This window comes from Apteryx mantelli, chromosome 3 (assembly GCF_036417845.1).
Source record: "Apteryx mantelli isolate bAptMan1 chromosome 3, bAptMan1.hap1, whole genome shotgun sequence".
Classification (NCBI taxonomy): domain Eukaryota; kingdom Metazoa; phylum Chordata; class Aves; order Apterygiformes; family Apterygidae; genus Apteryx; species Apteryx mantelli.
This window is the reverse complement of record NC_089980.1, coordinates 55,258,535-55,281,726: the sequence shown is the minus strand read 5'-3', so window position 1 is coordinate 55,281,726 and position 23,192 is coordinate 55,258,535. Positions and strand designations below refer to the sequence as shown.

Sequence of the window (23,192 nt, the reverse complement as noted above, 5' to 3'; positions counted from 1 at the left end):
GGATGAGAGGGAAGAGCAGAGCAGACTTCATGACAAATCATACCATGATGCTGGACAGTGGTATAAAACTGGAACAGCAAACCCAAAGACAAGTAACAAATACATAGTAAAAGGCCAAGAGACTTCGAGGTGTTAATACCTGCTTCAGTGAAGACCTTCCAATAATTTCAATGACCTTCTGACAAAGGTCCTACTCTCATTGATTTTTAATGTAATCCAGTATGAAGAACATTACTAGATCCATTTTCACAGGCTGTGGCTGTGATTTCATATAATTTTTAAGTCAGACTGCCATTGTATGAAGTTGCATGGAGAGATAAGAGAGAAGGTTGAAGGAGGGAAGAGCTATAAGGCAGCACTGGGAAAGCAGTCCCCTGTGGGGGAATGTGAGCTGCAGTTCTCCTGTTTAGTAAATAATTCTCTCAGAAAAAAATCAGTTTAGTCTTAGGATAACTGAGTTCTATCGTGATTGCAGTCCATGATACATCTCCTATTGATATTGCTAGCATAGCTCTTCTTTACTCAATAGAAAATATAAAATTTAACAAATACTCCATATTTTGTATATTCATTCTGTTATTCAGCTGATTTCATCCCTAGCCTATGTCAAGTTAAAATAGATAGCTTAGCCTAGATCCACAGCTGATATTTGGATTTCCGGAGTGAATTCCCATATGTTGTTCTTGGCTGCTAGCATGACCCATGTGGAGAGTGTTTGAAGAGCAAATCCAACCCTTTGCCCATGACACAAAGTGTAAGTTTTGCCATTAACCTCACCTCAAGTGGGATTTGGCGTAGTGTAAAGTTAGAGGGAGACGGTGTGGTATGACACTGCAAGCATTTGCCAGAAGAGCAGAGGAGAGGCGTTGTGTGCAGCTGGACGGGTTATCTGCAGGCAGTTTGTCTCACCTCTTTCCCCCTCTGTCCCTCCCCTGTTTCACTCAAGCTCTTTAGGGCAGGGACCATCTCACTGCATCAGTGCAGCACAGGGGATCTCCACTCTTGGACAAGAACTCTAGGAGACAATGGACAATGGACAATGAAACTCTATTTTCTTTTTTTTTAATTTACACTGGATATACTTTTTGTATGCATTACAGTATTTCCTGTCACAGCCTTAAGCATGTGCAAATACTGGCTGTAAAAGATTTAGTTTTTGACAAGGTCAGCTCCGTCAAGCCAGCCACAGTTTCTGCACCTGTCTGAACTGCTCCACGTGGGATTCTTCAAGCTATTAGCTGGAAAAGAAAGACAGAACAAAGGTATGATGTGAACAGGCCCCTGCATGAAGCTGCAATAGTGGGAAATGTAAATAATCTGCTTCTAATTTCACCCTCTGAGCAGTAGTGGTATTATTCAAGCAGACTGTGCTAGAAATATGTCTTTACAGACAGTTTTATTCTGGTTCTGGTCTCACTGAGCTGCCTGCCTTGGGAAAGCTAAATACGATGCAGAATCTCACAGTGCCTCCTTGAAAGGATGTTAGCGTTATGTGCATGTACTGCTTTTCCTCTTCTTGGAAAAGTTTAGCATTAGAGCTATCCTGTGTAGCAAGCAATGTGCATCTTACTGGGCATTTTAGAGGAATGAATGCTGTTCTCAGAGGATGTTTTATTAACAAGCGGAGAGCAGCCCTGCAGATTTTGCATTCACATAAATCGACATAGGGTTGTAACAGATGGGGTCTGTTTAGGTTTGGCTTTTTTTAACAGCAGTGAGAAATGGTTCTCAGCTAAACTGTATTAGATGATCCATCAGCAAGAGGTTTCAGTCGAAAGGACTGAAAGAGAAAAAATCCCATTCATTTACAGATACAGCCATCTAAGTTAAAGCCTCTCTCGCCTGACAGCAGCAAGTGGCAAACTTAGGGAAGCAATGGGTCATGGGAAAGGTCCCATTAGATCAGTGGGAGCACACACTAAACAAATACAGCCACATGGATGCACACATTTAAATACTGCCCAAGGGAATATGTGGACATATGTTCAGTGTGGCTGAGAGAAGCGGGCTCTAGGCCTCGAGAAAGCTATGTTAAAAAAAAAAAAAAAAAAGAATTCCATCAATCAGTCTCTGGGTCCTGTGAAGTATGAAGATGAAAACTGCAAAGGAAACATGTGCTCAGCTTTCTCCACCAGCTGCCCCATTAAGCAGCACTGCTCCGCGGTACTGCCCTGGAGACCCTGGGACTTCAATTCTAGGCTGTCTTTAAGCTGGAAGAGAGAGAGGGAGGAAAAAGAAAGAATAATAAAAAAAATAGGCTAGCATCATTTGACTTTCTTTGTGACCCATTCTTTGCCAGTGATAAGAAAATTTACTTTTTGTGTTTGCTTCTCTCCTTTCGAGAGAGCTGACTGAGGCTTATATGATAACAGAAATGCTATTAGCACAGCAAAGCAGGGTAAAAAGAAAAGACAGACACAAACTCGAACATGATAATCTTACTATGCCAACTCAGCTGGTGCCAGCCGGGGCTTTGTGATGCCATCTGCAGTGATTCTGTCACTGGGGCATTTCCCTGCTTAGAAAAATAAGATCAAATCAAAGTAGAAGAAGTGGGTCTTCATCCCATAGTGCTGTGCCACTTGCAGATGTTAATTTAACAGTTGAGTGTATTCCCTTGCTTCACATCACTCAGACACACTGCCCCAGTGTGCGTATGCACAGAGCCTCCTCCACCGCCTGAGCCATGCCAGAGCAGGAGGCACAGGGTGGCTGTGCTCCCAAAGGCAGGAGGGATGGGGTGCCTGTGCTCCTGGGCATGCTCTGGCCTCTGTTGCAAGGTGCAGACCTTGCTCAGTCCCATGAAGAGGTGTCAGGGGTGCCCTGGCTGGGAGGAGCCCTAGGGGACTCTGAGTCATTTGCACCCTCCAGTTCTACATCTTCTCTGGTCTCTTTAGAAAAGCAGTAGGAAGGACCTGGGAGGTACAGGCTGAGCTTCTAGCAATAGTTTCTATGCAGCTGCCTTGCAGCTCATGGCAGCATTGCTTGCAGTGGCCTGAACCTCTTGGAAAATCGCTAGAACATAGCTCCCCATAGCTTCTGTGGAGAGATCTGAGGCAGTTGAAGGATACCAGCATCAGATTAGTTTTTTTCTCTTCCTACATGCAGTAAAAAGAAGGTTTTCTCTAACATAAATATGTTAGAAAAAGGGCAGCACTGATGCAAAAAATATGGTAAGATGATCAGGCTAATATGTTACTGCCTGGGATTTTGCCTTCTTTCTCCAGGTCTGGAAATGCAACATAGGGAAGCAGTTAGACTTCAGCAGGTAAGAAGCTATGTTTTTGGAAAAGGTAAGGCGAAGTCATCTCAGGCAGGCCCCAGTAACCCCTTCACACAGCATCTGTGAAATGAGGCTGTCTGGGGGAAAAGCCAGGTTACTAGACAGTGGATACACCATGCTCTTAGTCCACAACTTTTGGAGAGTAGGCAGGAATCACCAAGGCCCCCATAACTAACCAAGCACCTTTTCACCCCCCAGCTTCTTCAGAAGGTGGCTTGCTCCATGCAAGCAGTGACACACTGCTCCCCTTCACAGCAGTGAAATTCAGACCCAAGTACTGTACCTTAACCCTGTCCTGATGTGGAAAATAATTCCCAAAGGAAATACTGCACAGCTACCAGGAAGGCTGGACTGGAAAGGGAGGGCAGAGTGCTCAGTTTTCTAGGGAAAATACCCCCAGCTGCATTGGAGTGGGTGTTCCCTTGAGCAAGAGGACAGTCACTTTGCTCTCTGGAGGCTGCCTGGTGGTTTGAGCATCCTGCATCCTCAGACATCATCCTGCAAAGCCACTTTCATGTGTTTAGTGATCCCTGCCAAACAGAGCTTCACGAGCACCCTCCTGGGAACAGAGGCTTAGAGCTGGTCACAAGGTGAGAAACAGAGGCATGTATTAAGCAGGGGTTTGAGCAGACTAAAATTTGGTGCTGCAGTCAGCTTTACAATGACATCACGCAACCCAAGATATTTAGAGGCAGGGAAATTGCAGAAATGTTGCTACCCCTGGGTTTTGTGTTGAAGGGACACAGACCAAGACAGCCCTGGTTCCTGCCACACAGGGCAATGCTGGGTACCCATCTGCTCGCATCAGGGGGAGCTAAACCCCTAGCCAGACACAGCCTAAGTTTTCCTGCTACTTGACATTTTTCCTTGGAAAGACACGAGATTGCATACTGGGATCAAGAAACATGCAGGCATTTACTAGACTGCACGTTGGAATATGCAGCTCAACTCCACCTCAGACTTTGCAAAATTTTCAAATAAAGAATCAATATATACTTAAAAAACTGCTCACAGGTAATTAGCACTCCCATTGCAGACACAAGGGCACTTCCCCCCTTCCTCTCCCCGTGCATGGTGCCCTTCACACACAACAAAGAAGGAGGCAGAAGCCTGTATTTCATGTGCCTTTTGACCTACAACATGGATCTGTTCCAATCTAGCAGGTAATTAAGTGATGAGGCATCTTTTTAATCCTCACTTTATGTTCACAATCAGGTCTTTGGGGTATTGATATAATTAAATCATGTGATCCCCTATAATGAAATCCTTAATTAGGGAAAATATAATTAAACTAGGTTTCTTAAAAACTGAATGTCACAGCCCTTAAGTGTGTTTTTCTTTTAAACATGCATAGCAATCAGCCTAAAACCCTTGCTGATGCTTTGCTCAATTTTCTGTTTAAAATAGCATTATATATATATTTGTGTGTTTAAATGGAATAAAATTAATTTTAAATAATCCTTTAAAATTAGCTCTTAATGCAATATTTCCAGATATTTCACTTTGCAGATCAGGAAAAACACTGCCAGAGCTGAGACCTGTGTTTGGCAAATCTCATGCTCACAACGTTTAAGCTTACGAAATACTGGAAATGAGATATATTTTTGACCTGTTTGTTTACTTGTTAGCATTAAAACATTTCTTCATAAAAATTGCCATGTAGGCACCTGCTGAAGATGCTGAGGAGCTGTTCCTTCTCTGGTTCCTAACCTCCTGCTGTAATATTATTCAGCAAGCTTTTTAGGCAAAGGCAGAGGTGAGAAGGGACAGAGGGTAACTTGGCCCACCTTTGACTCTTGTCTACCTACCTCTGGAAGTTGCTACATCCTAGACTTTGATTTTGTGGGGCAAGGATGGCCTTTTTGTCATGTCTTGGTACAGCCCATGACACAGCACTGCCCTGCCTCATACTCCGGTGTTGTAGCTGCTACGATTGTGGGACCAGCTACATCCAGATGCTGTCTAGGGCCATCGGCCTGCACTGAAGGCTGGATTTTCTCCGTGAGTGCACAACAAATGTGTATCAGCATGGGGGTAATGTGAAGACCTGCAGACCAGGTTTCAAGGGGGAGTAGTCAAACATGACAGTATACAGATGTCCCCACCTGCTCCCTTGGCACATTCAGCTTCCAGTCTTTCCTGAGAGGATAGTGGGAAAAGATTCCCTTTCCCCTTTTAGGTCAGTACCTGACAGACCTGTGATAACAAAGCTGTGACTGTGCAAAGGATGTGAAAAGGATGAGGTCCCTAATTTGACAAGTGTCAGCATTTTCTAGCTGCCCAGTACTACAGGATTTGTTCTGGGGCAGCTGGTCCCAGTGAGGGGTTTGACACCACCTAAGCCAAAAAGCAACAGGCAAACAGAAAGCCTGGCTGTGCTCTTAGCATCCCACCACAGATGCCATCAGGCCTTTGCTGCCTAAGTCTCCTGTGGGTGCTCTGGGCTGGTGGTTAGTGGTGACGCTGTGGTTTTCATTGAGCCGAACAAGATGCCTGATGCTGGTTTAGACAGAAATGAAGGAGGAATGAAGAAGGCAAGAATCCTAGTGCCTTAGCCTGCGTCTGTAGCTGGTGGGACACAATGTTTAAAATTAGAAATATAATATTATACTATAGTTGTGCAGAAAGCAAAAAAAGATTTCTCTGTTTCTATTGCAGCATCTGCAAAGTCTGCTGTAGTACATTTGTGTCAAGTAATTAACAGTATGAAAAATCTGAGCTCCTTCAATTTGATAGCCAATGAAGTGCATTCTCTCTTGAAATAATTTAATTATAACTTCACATGTAAAAGTTTTGCCACTTCTGGGCAATGTTTGCCTAAACATTGGTTTGACTTGGGTGCAAGTCGATCTCTTCAGAAGATAAACACCACATCTCAGACTACCCATTGTCATTCCACAAGGAACTAAGTTTGTCAGAAGCTCTTCATAAAGTGACATGTATTCAGGGCCTATATTCTTCCTTACTCCTGAAGACAAACATAGGAAATATTTGCATTATTTCTGGAAATAAGTAATAATTACTTGAGAGAGGACTGGCTCCTGACTCCTCTTCTGAAGGAAGCAGGTGAACTGCTGTTCCCCAAACTGGTGATTGCTGCTGACACTACAAGCCATGTTTGTATATTATGATTAATTTTGCAAGAAGACCCTGGCAGTGCTGAAAAACAACAAACTTGACAAGACACATGATTTTACCTTTTGCTTTTTCTAGTTCAATGATGGACATTCTTGAACCACTTTCTGACTGAAACTACTGGTGAGATTAGTATTTCATTTATGACTCACCCACATCCACCACTCCCCAGGGTGTGACACCTGGTTTTCCACTGACCTAGTCCAAAATTCCTATACTTACCGCTGTGTGTTGTGTAGCTGATCACTCTTAGCGTTTCTTAAAGGGCATTTGCTAATGGATGGGTGTTGAAGACCTAGTGAAAGTCCACTTCATCCTTTAGGTAATATGACAAATATGCATTGGCCTGAGGCTTTGCATTCTTCCTCTCCCCCATTAATTTTTCATTTTCTGCCCTGAGTGTCTGGAATGCATCTGAAATTTATGGTTATCACCCTGAATATTCACACTCCCTTTTCCTTAGATGGGGAAGGCATGCACAGCAAGATGGAGAGAGCCTGAGCAGAGCCTGGTTTGTGTACAGCCCTCCATCCCTGATGGTGCAGATCATGTTGCCTCAGATGTCTGAAACTCAAAGTTTTGGGGGCAACTGTTGGACTGATGGGCTGCTCGGTCCTCATGAATGGTTTCCCAACAGTGGCAAATGCTGCCTGACTCTGAAAGGTCTCTGGGCCCCTACCAACCGCTGGAAAAGGGAACAGCAGAGTGGGGAAATTTGAAATATGCCTGATGGGTAATCAATGTCATTTAGCCTTTGGTCTGACTTCTTGTCAACTTACCCATTGTTATCTACATGTCCTTGCCACTGGAAATGACTTTAAAGTCTTTGTTTCTTGCTTATGTCATTCCCTTGCAGTTCAGGTCTCCTTTAGTGGGCAGGCACTGTTGTGACAGCGCGTGGTTAACAAGATGATGACATATTAGCACTAACTAAGGAAATTGTTTCACAGACAGGAAAAACTAGGGACCCCAGTTCGGATTTATCAGAACACTCAAGGTCTTCTGAGTTTGGTATGTAGAAAGAAAAACTGGAATCCATTTCTAAGTTTTGGGTTGTGCACTTCACTGGGTCTGAGATGCAAAAGTTACACTGCAAAGAGAAAAGTGCATCTTTTCACTACTTTGTAGCAGGACAACTTTCAAAACCTTCCCTCAAAATTAGATTCCTGCTTTGGCTGCACAACTGGCTTTAGGGGAAAAACTGAGTAAGAAATGAAACATGGCAGAACTATCTTGATTTTGCTGGTTGCATATCTTAAGAAGATTTTAATGCTCTTTACCAGTTTCTGAAAGTGACCTTCACATAAAACCTAACTCTCAGGGACTGTCTTAGGTCTTCCTAAATATTACGAACATAAAATCATGGATGTTTTTAAGCTAATGTGTATCAATGGGTCCACTAGTTCAGTGTGCTCTCTCCACAGCAATCAAAAGCTATATCATAATGTGGTTTAAATGAACTTTCTTTTCCAATCCCTAGTCTGTGGCTGATTTATGCCCAAATTATTTGCCTTGCGTAAGGGTCCAGCAGGGGCAACGCCTGGACTCCCGGCAGGAACAGATACACAAACACAAGGCACACTAAGGTCGATACCGAGCGTTTATTACCTCTGCATCTGAGTGGGGGTTCCCCAGAGATTTCCCAATCAAGGCAATAAAGGAGCAGGAGAGTCCCTGGCACCGCTGAGCGTCGGTCCATGGGGGGGCACTATACGTGGTTTTTGTGTACTATACACATGCGCAGTGGGCACACTGAGCTCATCGCTAATCTCGAGTCAAAGCCCAGGTGCAGCGCCACGCTGGCATAGGCCCAGCTACATGGCTATGGGTCAACATGCCCTGTTGATGCTCCTTTTCGCACGGAATGGTCTGGCTAGCTTCCATTGCCTATCTCCTCGACATTCTTCCGCACTTTCCCATACACTCCACCCCCGCGATGGAAAGCTAGTTACAGGCCATTCCAGTCTTCAGAAGGGCGTGGGGTATGAGGGCAAGGGAATTTACAAAGTAATGAAATCAAAACATAACATAATACAATGCGGAAGATAAACAAGAGTTCTCCTTGTATGAGGTGGCTGGCCATCCCCTTAGGGAGCCAAACCAGTTAGCCGGCTAGGCATCTCCATCATTCCGCCAGGTATGTTGGATAATGTCCTGTAAGTGGCTGATATCAGTCTCAGTAGATGCTGATTCTTCAGTGATGCTAAAGCAGCACATCCCGGCAAAGTCAGAACATCCGTGGTTATATCGCAGTAGGAGAGAGTCGATCACTGGATGGTTTTACAGTGTTTCTTGCCGTACTGCTCCCAACTCTTTATTTAAAGAGGCAATGGCTCTAGATGTCCAATTTAAGCCTTGAGCTAAAGCACAGGCAACATGCTCTAAGCGTTTACAATCATGCGCCACCACCCCCGGGATCCCAACTAGGCTTAACAGTAGGCCTAGGGCTTCTGCATGAGGAAATAAACTTACATGGAGGTTACAGGTGGCATCTAGGATATGCCACGGGGTCCTTCGCCGCTCTGTCATAAAGGGAAGGATGCTTAAAGTAACACAATCTACAGTGCATGGGCCACCTGTGGTGTTGGCCGGCACATATGTATATGCTGTAGTGACACACAGAAGGAACCACCCTAATGGCAGTGTAATGTGAGCAGATGCATAAGCAATATTTATAGTGTCATTACAAATTAACTGTGTATTGGTTACATACCGCAGAACAGAGGTAGCATCTACAAAGCGAAAGCAAATATATGCTTTAGATACGTTAGCTATACAAAAAGAGTAAGTCCAAGGTGTCATCTTTTGGGAAACAATACCCAAATTGAATAAATTCATGGGAGTAACAGAAATTTTTTTTTTTTTTTTTTTTTGTATTTAACCCTGTAGTACCACGAGTGGAGCTGGTACACCTATGTAACACGTAGTTAAGACATCATCCACTGATCGTCCTCCTGCAATACAGAAAGCAGAGAGGTTAGCTGATCTTTGTGTGAGCCAAATCCATGTATTTACATGGGAAGCTGGATGGTCTTGTAGATTAACGGCATCTGTCGTGGTCAGCAAGAGGCAACATCTCAACAGCAGCTTACAGATGCCAGCGTGATAACCTGTTGATGGGAAGATAGAAAGGCATAGTATCACCATCAGGAAGAACTAGAGCAGTGGCTCCTGGACCATCTACTAGAACAGTGCCAGGCTGCTTTTCCTTTTGAGGAGTTAGTATCCACACACTGTCTAAAGAGTGTGTTGAGGGTGTTTGCTGAACTTGAGGCACTCCGGCACTGTGGATCAGAATTCCTCACAGTATCGGTGCTCCCTGTGAGACATTCACTGGCGTGGATACGGATACCTGGAAAGATAAATCTTGAGAAGAGGTCAATAAGAGTGGGGCTATTTGGACAGGTATCAAAGATGAAAACAGCCATACACACTGTGAAGGGCAGTCAAGTCTTAAATGTAAGCTTATAACCCTTTGTTCAGTAATCGTGAGTTGCTCCGGTGTATAGAATTCTACCTCCCCGGAGGCGAGTATGCGGGGGGCAATCCCCCCCTTCCATTACGGATATCCAAGCAGGAGTTGCTAGAGTCGGTTTGGCTTGTACTCGCTCACAGGGAGTAAGCATTCCAACATGCCTGTTGTTAAGCACGAACAGCGCTTGTGGGAGCATGCTCATCCACCCCCTTAAGGTTTGCATGGTGGTAAGCTTTCGAATTTGTTCTTTTAGCAGGCCATTCATTCTCTCTATTAATCCACTAGCTTGCGGGTGGTATGGTATATGCAAGACCCAGGTGATCCCCAAGTCCTTTGCCCACTCTTGTACTATATGGCCTGCAAAGTGGGTACCTTGGTCACTCTGTATTTCTTTTGGTATACCATAAGTATACGAGCTGCTCTAAGCTCTGACTGTTCCAGTTCCAGGCATTACTGTGCCAAGTAGTAACGGCTTTAAGGCACTTGAAGCCCTCCTTAATAACTGGGTTTTCATCTGCTGCGTTATTTCCACACCATCAGGTCCTTCTCCATCTGCTAATCTGATTGCTACCCCTAGCTGCCGCAACACATTGATTCCTTCCTCAAAAGTTTGCCATGCTCCCACTGTAGCGGGTAACTCATCGGTGGACAGATAAGCACCTATCACAGCAGCACATAACCATTGACATAATGTTGGAGCTACAATAACATTTCCTGCCCCATCCCGTGCAGAAGTTAATTGGGTAAGATAATACTGAACTTGAGCATCGGTTGATAAGGGGCTCATTAAATTCAGCTCCTCTCTTAAGTGACTAAGCAATCCGGTACCTGCATCCCATGCTTTCACTGACCAGGCTAACAAAGACTCCCCGTGCTGCTGCTGGAAAGCAGTTAAAAATTCATGCAATTCCTTCTGGGTATACGTCCTAGATTGCTCCACTGTATTCTCGCCTACTTGCCTCTCCCCTTTCAGTTGCACAAGAGGTCGGACCTGGGGAGTAGCCGATTCTCCTTCTAATCCAAATTCAATCTCCAAGTCAGACAAAGTACTCCAGATATTACCATCCCACTCCTCTGGGTCCCAGGAAGGTCTAGTTATTATTGCTCTCACCTGTGCAACTGTAGCTGGGGCTTTACCATAGCGCACACAGCGCTTGTTAGCCATTCGTAGAGCTAATCGCTCTACCCTGTGGGTTAATTCCTGACTCTTTTCAGCTTGGCTCATGATCAACTCCTGTGCTACTGCCCTCGCATCACGCAAATCTCCATTCTCCTTCTCCAGATCTTTTACTCGTTGCTGCAAAGATGATACCTCATTATCTAAGGCTCGAATGCCTGTCAACAGCATCCACCCTAATTGTCCGGCGAGCTCCAAGCTGCTTCCGAAGCAGCACGGAAGGGCATAGCCTGTAAAGCGGATTCAACCGCCTTCGGGGTAACATTTTCCCCCTGTGCCAACTCTGGCCAGTCCTGGGGGACTGCCAGAATGGCAAGCAATGCAGCTACCGGCCCCCTCCGCTCAGTCTGGGGCCATCCTGGCAGCCGCAGGCGAGCAGTCCCTCCGTGGCTCTCGCCCTACCCCTTCGCTCTCCTCGGCCACGGCGTTGTCGTTTGTGTATCCTGCCGACTACACCAGTTGTAAGGGTCCGGCGGGGGCGATGCCTGGACTCCCGGCAGGAACAGATACACAAACACAAGGCACACTAAGGTCGATACCGAGCGTTTATTACCTCTGCGTCTGAGCGGGGGTTCCCCAGCGATTTCCCGATCAAGGCAATAAAGGAGCGGGAGAGTCCCTGGCACCGCTGAGCGTCGGTCCATGGCGAGGAACACCGGGGGGGCACTGTACATGGTTTTTGTGTACTATACACATGCGCAGTGGGCACACTGAGCTCATCGCTAATCTCGAGTCAAAGCCCAGGTGCAGCGCCACGCTGGCATAGGCCCAGCTACATGGCTATGGGTCAACATGCCCTGTTGATGCTCCTTTTCGCACGGAACGGTCTGGCTAGCTTCCACCACCTATCTCCTTGACATTCTTCCGCACTTTCCCATACACCTTGCCTTCTAATAATCTGAATTAATGCTGGATGTTCTGATAGCCCATGAAATAAACCATTTCAAACTGTCCTGCAATCCCACTATGCTTTTGACCTCATTGGTCATGTCCATAAGTTGTTTTGGTGCTGCATAAAATTATACCTGCTTTTAAAACAGTGTCATTCATTTTCACTGAATGGCTCAGTTTTCTCTCCTTTTGTAAGTGATTGGTTGTGTACAACTTACCTTTCTAGATCACTGATCTCTCTCATATACTTTTAATGTCTTCTCTAAAATTTACTCTTTCAAGTCCTTCATTCTCTCTTTTTCACATTCTTAATGAACAGGATACATTCATTCATGCAGCGGTCTGTGGTCTCACAGCTGGACAGCCAGTGATGCTCATTTAAAGATAGTTTGGGTGTCTCTGCACATTGCTGTGGTCTGCATATAGATGCACTCTCCGGTATGTTTACAGCTACTGCTCATAATCATCCCCAAAGACTAATGCATTTAGCACAGCCCATTTTATTTTCTTTTACTCCAGTATCTTGTTTGTCTTGAGGAGCCCTTGGTGTTTTAATCCAGCAGAGCCGTACACTCAGGCACTTTTTCTACCTGCTGCTTTTAGTGGGGAGTTAAAATATTAGAGTTTTCCACTGTGGTTTGCCAGTAAACACCAAGTACCTGTGTGCAAAATTAATTTACTAAAATAGCAAAGATACACCCGCTTCTGAGATACGCTTGAATTCATGCTTGAAGTAGTATCAGTTGCTAAGAGAAGCTGGACAGCAAGAGAGATGAGCTCTCCAAACAGGCAGGGAGCTTCATGGTAGCACAAGAGACATACCAGGTAACTCTGGTTCCTTCTGAGCAGCACATTATCAAATGAGTAGCTGACACTAACATAAAAGGGAAGAAATCTGAAAAGCAAACACTGGAATTGATTGTAAAATTTTGTGATAATTCTGGCAACTCATAATATGCCTTCAAACAGTGGGTGCTGAAGCACAGACCTAACATCTAATGAACTTCACAAGGCAACTGTAGTGAGTCAGGTTTCCCAGCCATCTCTCTGAGCTTCAGCTTCACTTTGACAAAGCAAATACATACTCATCTAAGGCGCTTCTGCATTTGTGTTTCAGTTCAGATCTGTAATGCAATTCTGAAGCAAATTTCATGGTAGTCCCTGCTTGCCATGCTTCAGTATGTGTCAGAGTGGTCTCAGAGGTCACAAATTGGGTTCCTTTTATACAAAGCTAAGCCAGAAGACATGTTGCAGGAGCACAACCTAATTTGCTCTGACCATTAGTGAACATTCAGTCCATGGGGTTGGACTAGGGCTAGAGTGAAGTAGAACCCCAAAATACATGTGCTGTAGCAGTCAGGTCCTCAGCTGCAGCTGCTTCACCCTACAGACTGGTGCTGGTTTGTCCATACCATGTGCTATTGCAGACATGGAATCCGCATCAAAATCCAGGAGAAAAGCCCATTTCTCCTAGTTTCCAGGCTTGTCCTTTACCAGTAAAATTATTCCCCTCCCCTCTCTTGTCTTTCTATGAGCAAGGACAGCTCTCCCTTCTCAACAGCACAGACTCAAGTATTCCTTGGTTTCATGTACCAGCACTGCTATAAAATCAGGCTTGTGGGTCCGAGGGAGAGCTGGTTATCCAACCAGAAAAAGTCTTCCAGCTCATACCTGTGCACAAAGATCTGCCTCCTACCCTTCCCTGGCGGAGCACTGGTGGCCCTGAGGAGGTGCCTCCAGGATTCCCAAACAGGCTGAAACTTCAGCCAGTGTTTCTTCCCTGACCCTGAAATACTGTGCCATCACTGCAGCAAGAATGCCTGGGCTTGACCAGACAGCCATAGAAACTCCTGCAGGAATTACAGAGGTGACACAAGGATGCACAGGACTAGCGAGCAAGCTACGCTTATGGGAACCTAATAGTAGATATCCAGGAAACTTGAGAAAAGGAGGGAGGAGCACAGGCCCAGCCTCACAGCATAATCTCCTGCCTGGCAAATGCAGTACTTGCAGCAAAACCACTGGCAGATGTGGTTTAGTCTCTGAACCACAGGAAAAAAAAAGCTGTTGTAGTTAAATCTACCTTTTACAGACGTGGTGCAGTAGGAGAGAGAAGAGTGGCTTCTTGTCATTAGGAGATACTGTTAGCAGCATGAAAACAGGCAGGTTACATTAGCCTTGGTGTAGGACTTGCTTTGAAGGGGGTGAAGCAGCTTGTAGCAATGTGGCGAGGACTGGTGAGAAGGCTGCGGGTTATAGGGAAAGCAGTGCATGGTGCCTCCCAGGCAGACAGCTCTCACTCCAGGACATCAGCAGGGGTCCAGGAGGAGCAGGTGGGCTCGTGCCCTGCTCCGATGCTATGGAACAGCCGAGGCTTTCCTCAGCTCATGGCCTCTGCAGGACTGAACGTTGACAAGCACTGTGAACCACTGCCAAAAGCCGAGGACTCAACACACATGTCTCTTTGCGCAGGGCAGCCCTTATTTTCTGGTAATGCCAGAGTCCTGATGCGTCATTGCTACTGATGGCAACACAAAGCAGAATGAAAAATGCCTGACTGCAGAGAGCAAGAGGAGGCGAGAGCCCATTCTTGTTTGGACGCAGACAATCAAAAAGTGGATCCCCCCCATGACGGTCTTTCTTGCCATTTTTTCTGATGATCATCTTTCCTTGTAATGCTGAGGGATGATTCTTATAAAAGAGAAAAACTGGTCTTATAAAGGACAGAGAGAAGGACATCCCACACGCTGTGTACACCTGAACACAATTATACAGTCTTTTTCCCTGAACTCATAATAAATCCTTTGACTCTTAAAAGTCTGCTTCAAAAAATGATCCACACTCTCTTTTTCTAGAAAAAGAGAACCTACATCTATCCAAATGGTCAGAGTTTATTCAAGGACCTATTTTTTCTGTGCTACCACTATTGATTGAGTCAGACTTAATAAGCATATTCCTTTTGCACTCATCCAATATTAATCCCCTGCTTAAAAACTCAATTCTGTCTATCAAAAATTGGTGTTATAACTGAGAAAAAATTACCTAAAAATGATGCCAGAATCATTACACATCTTTAGAAAGATAAGGTTCTCAAAAAGCTACCTACATGCTAATCCCAGAAAGCTCCAGAAAAAGCAACTTGCTTTAACATCCTGCCTGCCCTAGTCCAGATGGATCAGTCATTATATTATGCTGCTTTATACCCATTGGTAAGCTGGCTTACTACTTTTAAGGGAGATTTTGCATGGAAATAAGGATGGTCTATATCAGTGAGGACTGCCAAAAGTTAAATGTCCGACAGAAAAGAGAAGAATTCCAATGCACAGACTAGGTAACCAGTAGCATTGCCAAAATTATTTAGTGGTTATAACACATCGCAAACTGAGTAAGCAGTGCAGTGTTGCTTTTCATAATTTTTTCTCAGAAAATGCAAAAACACATCCTAGACTGGCCAGCTGACTTCTCCTGCACTGAAAGCATTTATTTCAAGCTTCTGTGCCTCTGAAGTCTCAGCTGGTATGGTGAGCTTGGCTTTGGTCTCTAAAGACAAAAACTGAAAAATAGCCCAAAAATTCAAAGTTCAGAAGCCATGACAGTCTGCAAGGAGAGGCTGGTGGAACTGGGTCTGCTTCACCAGGGAGAAGGAAGACTGAAATAGGCTACAAGGAGGATCTTCCAATATGGAAAAGGATGTTTTAATGAGGAATGTGATTGGCTATTCCTCATCTCCACTGAAGCTATGACAAGATTAACAGCTGTATGTAGCAACAAAGGAGATATAAGGGGGAAAACTTAATACTTAGAAAAGTATAACAGACTATTTGGTTACAATCTTTGGTTATGTCACCAGAGCAGGTTAGCTCATGAGACTGAAGTCCTCCTCGCTAGTGTTCAAGCACAGGGTTGGGCAAAAACACGATCTCAGTGTAGCCTCTTATAAGGAGCTGGACTATGGGACCTTTTGGGAGTCCTTCCAGACACCTATTCCTGCGATTTTATGTGCGGCAGACCAAGAAAAAAATAGGAAGTTTGTTTGTTTTTTGTTAACAAGCTGCTTATTTTTCTATTGATTAAGAAACCACCAGTTAGGATGGTGGCAGTTCTGAATGAATTTTTAGTGAAAACTGACAGCTAAAACTGAGATATTTGGATTATAGTTATTTTTCATCAATACTGTATTTTAGAAAAGAAAAAAAATTACAGTTTTTTGTTGCAATAGAAAATGGTATTGAGACAGCAATCTCTGATATACTATATATATATCATCATTTATTAAATAAAATTACTTTCATGCATATACTGAGGTTATTTTGTGTACTTTCTGTAATTGTTTGTGTTGAGCAAGAGGCATTTTGAAGGCTGCTGATCTTCAGCTCTGATTTTCAGCCTGAAAATAAATAAAAAGCAAACCTTCCCATATCTTTATATCAGCTTAGATGATTGAATTTTAAAAAAGTAGTAAGTTAACTAAATGTTTTCAGAAAAAAAAAATGCTGTTTGCAGCTCATGTAATCTTTGAGAATCCAAATGATTAAATGTAACAGCACCTCTGCGACCACCAAAACATCAGTTTTGGGCTGTTTTTCCAGATGCCAGTAATGCCTTTGCTGAAGAGAAACACCCTCAATGGTTCAAAGCCTTTTTTAGGAGGTCCAAGTCCTTCTACTGTGCCTGAAATGCGCTCAGTACTCAGAGACCCATCACAGGCACAGGGAGTACTGGGTTACTGTGTTCGGGAAAAGATTGTTCCTCTCTTTCTCATTTATTTAGTGCCTTTTTCCCTAGCCCATATGCTTTTGCCAGGCAGAACTTAAACCCTGCTTTTCCTATTGAAATACTTGCACTATTTTGTAGGATTCAGAATTTTTCAATTTCCGATTTTTTAGAAGGGATTCAATATGTTTCTCTGCTGAAGTAGAGGCCCATTTCCAAATAAATTGCTTTGTGCATTTTTAGCCAACGTGACCAAAAGAAATTGTCTCAATACTTCCCCTTGCATTCTACATTCCTTATGAAACAAGTTTGCCTCAGTATTAGGGAAACTTATTTTCACATAGCAACACTATTGATTGTGGTTTTGCTAAGGCCCTCCACCTGCAGATGAGTTTACTGACTACTATCGTTCTTTTTTTTTATTTTTGGAAATAACATGTCTTTTTACAAGCAGAAAGTACAAAATGAAATTTTTGCTGTTGACTGTTTTATGATTTTTCTAATTTTTGAGTAGGATTTTAAGCTTTATCACTTTTCAAATATTTTATATGATACACCCGAACTAAGAAAATCAACTTTATAATCCTCCTTGTTGTTTACATATTGTGCTGATTTCAGCTGCATAAAACACCATGTCGAGCAACTCTTGGACAGCATGCAAGTCTTTCACAACAACAGCATCCTCCACACAAAGATCAAAATATAGCCTCTTGCTGTTTGCACATTTGAAGATCGTAGGGAAACAAGCCATCTTTTTTTCCCAGTCAGCATCATCTGTCTTTAGTACATGAGATGAAAAGTACATGAAACACCCAACAAGCTCAAATGAACATGACTCAGAACCCCTGCTTTTATGACACTGAATCACTGCTGATGCACATTTTTCCCAGAGAACGTATATTCTTCCAGATTGCTGTTTAACAGAAGGCCCCAAACTGAAGCTTCTACTGAATCAACACTTCTGATGTTAGAGCACAGTTTCTACACTTAGAAATTTAATGCAAAAATGTGTTGCAAAACCACTAACTGCTAAAGCGCTCCCAATGCCAGACTTCCGCTTGCATCCTAGAGCTTCTTCAGCAATTAGAGGATAACGGAAACTGTGTAAATTATCAGCTATTTCTATTTGATAACCGTCACATGCTTCAGGAAGATGTATTGTCAATAAGTGCCATCTCCTGAGAAATGTCTAACAAGAATGCAAGTTTATATACTAAAACTAATAAAGACTTGAAAATGGAATCCTTTCATAACACACACACACGCACCGAGTCACACGAGAACTCAGGCACAAGCTTTGCTTCTATGTGCATATGTCCCAAGCACTTTTCCCCCAAGTTTTATGAAGTTTTTTCTCAGGCATGAGTTTGATGCGACTAGCAGATTTTTTTAAGTATCCAGAAATTGCTTGCTTTACCATTTGCTTCTCTGCTAAAATGTTTGCGGCTTGAAATTGTAATATCCGCACTGTTCCTTTTCTTCCAACATTCGCTTCCAGTTCTTTACACTCTGCGTGACACTCTTTAGTGGCTTCTCTGTACGCTCAATTCTCACAAACCAGCTTCACATTTAATTAAACATACATATTTTTTGCATCTAAACATCAGACTTTTATTGACAAGTTTGTTTTGGCACAGAGGGAGCATGGTGGAGGAAAGCTAATTACAAATCACTTCTTTATGCTTAAAAAAAACCCAAAACAAAAAAAAAAACCAACAACACCCAAACACCCACAGTCTACCAGCAAGCTTCTAATGAGAAAGAATGGATGGGAGGAGGACTGCTTCAATACATAAGAGCTGAAAAGCTTTGTGCTGTCTTTGTACTGTAAGCTATTTATACTTGTTTTTATACTGTAGTCCATTACTGTGAGTGCTATGTTACAGTATATTCACTTATCTTTTTGGCCCTTAACCATCTATGCAATGTTAGGAAGTGAAGCTTTACTAGTAGTTGAGGAAACTTCTCAAGGAGTAACCTAGCTAAAGAGGGAGATTACAGGTGCTCATCTTTTCCAGGAGAAGAAAAGACATCAGTTATTTGAAAGCTTCAGAGAACTTGTCCCTTTCTGTTCTCTCTTCTTCCATTTCATAAGCATGCCTTCTTTTTCTGTTTTTCTTTTATCATCTGCACTTTCTCATTCCAGGCAAGAAAAAAGTTAATTTAATGGGTTCAGAGCTATCCCTTCAAACAAACCTATTGCTGCACATCCCCAAAGTACCTTCCAACATCCAAGCAGCTCCATCTCTAAGCCTTACATTTTTTCAGGCTCCTACAAATAACTCATTCAAATCAACTCCTTGGCAGGCTTGTAAGCCCTGGTCCCATCCCTGCCGATCTCTCAAAGTCTTCCTCACCCAGTATTCTCCTCCAGGATACAGACCTCTTTCCCTGTTACTAGAGCCAACAACCTTGTGCTTTGCTGATTACACAAAGATAATGTCACAGATAAAGCAAATAAATCTTCCTTTCAGCTGCAGCAGTGCACTCTGCAGCACAAAATCCTCTTTACTCCCAAGGACAGTGAGCCCTCCATGTCCCTATTTATGTGCACCTGTCCAATTAGCACCTCATTAAGAAACACACCTGCAGTGGCTTTACTTCCACCCACTGCACTGTAACCATTAACCCTCTCTGGTACATTACATGAATAGCATCCTCTACTTCAAAGCTTCTGCTGAGACTTTGTTTTTTAATTATTAATTGAGAATTAGCCTAGTCTGAGACTCTCACTGCACTAACTACATTGCAACTGCAATTTACTCCTGAGTAACTCTGAAAATTTATGTTGGTGTCAGTGAGGTGTGAATCTAGCACTGTGGGCTATTCTGTGAGTTTGTGAATATCCCCACAACCCATCCTAGTGTCAAATTGCTGAAGTGTAATGAGTCACACCACACGGAGACAGAGAGACAAGCAACTTTAGGTAGCGCAACACATTCTTTAAGTGAAATTTCTTTTCCTTTGAATTATATTCCACGAGAGTACTGTTTTAAATTCACAAGCAATTGGAAAGGACAACGGTCCCATATCATTAACCTCACAGGCAAAAACTAATTAAGATATTCTCTCTTTACTGCTAAGGACATGTAAGAAGAGCTGTCTCTGATCTTCATTTTGTTTTATGTTTTTGCTGGTATAGCCTCTGGAGAGGCAACAGCCAAGGGGATTTGTAACAGTAAAACCTGTGCCAGATCAAATCACATCTGACATCCTACCTCCAGCAGCGGTTTCCTGCTAAATGCTTCAGGCAAAGACAGCAACAGAAAACTCCAACCCAAACCTTGCTCCCAGTGGGCAGTTCCTCATCCTTTAGCCACAAAAATACCTTAATCACAATGAAATCAAGGGCACCACAACGTAAAACTATATGAGGATTCAGCTCATTGAAATTCCTCACAAGCTCCTGGTGTCTTAGACTCGGCTCCCAGAGAACCGAAATGAGCTTTTCCTATCTCTCAAGGCTTTTGTGGAGCACATCTCACTCTCTCTCAGCTATCTGCTGGAGAATTTCTTCTTAAGCCTTCTAGCAATTGATCTGTGCCCTAAAGCAAGAGATCAGTTGGCCTTATTGTGCAGATAAACACAGCATATCCTTTTTTTTTTTTTTTGTTAGTATCTACTATAAAAAAATTGACTGGCTACTTGATTATCTGGTCGCCAAAGTAGAGAATTTCACAGGCTGACCCTCACTGTATGAAGGAGCATATTCTTATTTTGGGCATAAATTTGCTCCGCATTTATTTAACATGATAGTTCAAAATAATTATAATAGTTCAGAAAATTGCTCCAGATGGAATGAACTATTTCTTCTTTAATATTTCTTAACTATCCCACAAATATTTTTTGAAAAAGGAAAGAGAGAAATAAGCTCAAGGTTGTAAGATCATTTGCTGCTCAAATGCATTATAAAGCCAGGTAGTAAAGCCACTCCAATCATCCTGCCTGAACGTCTGTGTAACACAGAGTTTTAAAGTCCTTTGAATCAAGTAGCACATATCTTTTTTGTGGAGGAAAGAGATGGGGAAATCCTGACGTGATTTAAAAGTCTCCACTGGCAGAGAATCCAGCACAGCCCTCAATAAGAAGTTTCAGCGCTTCATTATCCTGTGTTACAAAATTACACTGCATTTCCAGCCTGAATCTGCCTAATTTCACCTTCTTGTCCTAGATTTTGTCATGTGTTGGTAGACTGAAGATTCTTGCATTGCCAGATTTCCTTTCCTGGGATAGATGCTTAGGCCAGGTGGGCACCCTTCTCATTACGCTGGAGGGACTGCGCCACTGGAGACACGTTTCCCAGTTCTTTATGCAAGTTTGCAGCTCTCTGCCAATATCTCTGCTCTGAAGTTCTCTCTTCAGTATTTACCTACCCTGCAATCTTCATTCTCTGCCAATCCTTGTGTGTAACATGCTTCTTTTCTTTTCTTCCAGATCACTGATAGAAGTGTTAAAGAACTTGGTTCAAGAACTCATCCTTTGACAGCCACTAGAAACATACCTTTTGCTTTCTGTTACCTTTGGAGATGTATCAGCTGATTGTTGTTTAATCCATTCAATACATTTTATATCTTTTTAGTTTCTTAATCAACGTATCTTGCAAAACCAAGGATTCCTTACACAGCTCAAGTACCTTTGTCACTCAATATAAACTTGTGCAAAAAAGGTATCAAATTGGCTGCATAAGATCTGTTTTCCTTCCACCCTAATTTACTAGCACAAATTATACAACCTTTTTAATTCCCTAAGTCTTACATTAACTGCTGACTAAATATTATTTGTTTGTTGTCACAAGAAAACGACCTGGAAAAATTAAAAGGTCAAATGTAGGTAGGAGACTGAGTGGAAGAAGAACATCTGTTCTCATTAAAAGCATCAGTTTATTGCATAACATTGATTGCCAATACCAGAATGATACTACAGTTCTTCAGAGTGCAACTATTGAACACTCCAATGTTTTAAAATCTGCACAGGCCTTTTAAATAGCTGCAGTCAAAATAAAAGTGCTTGTGCTTCCCTTTGCCTGTGTGAATAATCTTTCTCATCAATTCACCTAAGAAGGAAGGCAAGGGCTGTTTCTCTGGAAAACGAGAGGAAAAGTAAGCCCTGTCCAAAAAATATCCAGTACAGCCTTTTCTTCTTTTTTTTGGGGGTGTGTGTGTGCGTGTGTGGAGGGGGAGGGCTTGGGAGGAGGCTAGGGCAGAGACAAAAGACAAGATTTGTCTTCAAATAGCAGCACTTAAATGCTAAGCTCCGACCATAGCAGGTGTTTCAATCCTTGATGAGCAGGTGCAGCAAACTGGCTATTGGGCCTTGCAATGCCCTCCAGCCAGATTAGACCATTCATTCAGAGAAAGAAAAGGAATGTGCAAAGCCATCAGGGATCTGGCCAAATGCTGGGTGACTCTCAAGAAGGCCACCGCTTGTAAAGAGCCCAAGGCCAAAATAATAGGAGCCTCCACTTTCCGTGCCTGCCTTGCATCTGTCGGACTATCTCTCTGAAAGAGGGACGGGGCCAGCCCAGCAAAGCTGCCTGCTGCCTAGGGAGCCTCGGTGAGTGAGGCAAATCGAGAGAACGGTGAGCACAATGCACAGCCTCATCCTGCAAATTGTCCGTCATGAGTGCAGTGGTCCGCATTCACTGCAGGAGGTGCCTGCTGGGGAGAAGATCCTGAGGGGAAGCCTGGCGAAGCTGGTGTTGCTGGGCTCTGGAGATGAGGCAGAAGAGTTTGGGGGGCAGGTGCCCTGGGGACTCCCCTGTGCTCTCTGCCTGGGGCCCCAGGTGGCCTTGTCCTTCTTTTCCTGGGGATTTTTGTTGTTTGCTTAAAGCCTCAGCTCCAGTTTGTACCAAAAAAGAAGCAGAGGGTACAACTGGTGACACCCCCAAGTACCAAAGATGCCCTGCTGATACCTCTCCCTGTGTTGGTCTGGCCAGCATGGAGGGCCACAGCAGGGGATTTGGCCCCTTCTGCCAGCCATCTCCACAGCAGGACAAGTGCAAGGAGATGAGCTTCCCCAAATCCTCCACTGTCATCTGGCAGGTAGAACCCATGCCCCACACATTTGTGTGTCTGCATGGGATGATGGTGGCGGGGGAGACACGTTTCTCTTAAACCATTCTGCAAAATGCAAAGCAGCTGAGCGCCACCTGCAAAGGATGGTTGTGCTTTCAGCTATCTGCATTACCTCATGAAGCCCCATGTCTGGGATATCAGTGTATTGCATGTCAGTGTATTGCATGGGACCCCAGGAGGGTAAGTTGACTACATGCAGGCTTAGAAACTGCCAGATGAAAATCTGTCTGCCAAGGAAAGGATCATTATTTTCCATATCCATGGGTTACATCTCTTCACTTCACCTTCTCCTCAACTGTTGTCCTCCATGCAGCCTCTTTTCCGTCTATCCTGCAGAAAGTGGGGCAATAGCAGACATGTTTGAGGCAGACCTCACTTTCCTGCTGCTTGTCATTTGCGGATGGGATATGTGGTTGCCCAAAAGCTAGCAAAAATATAAAATCC

The 23,192-nt window shown here is 43.6% G+C and overlaps 1 long non-coding RNA gene across 1 annotated transcript; it reads left to right on the top strand.

Moving 5' to 3' along the window:
• Positions 1–887: 887 nt before the first annotated feature.
• LOC106487375 (uncharacterized) lies at positions 888–21,694 on the top strand. Its single transcript, XR_001293055.1, has 2 exons — positions 888–1,262; positions 21,109–21,694. It is a non-coding gene; the product is annotated as an uncharacterized lncRNA (long non-coding RNA).
• The last annotated feature ends 1,498 nt before the right edge of the window (positions 21,695–23,192 follow it).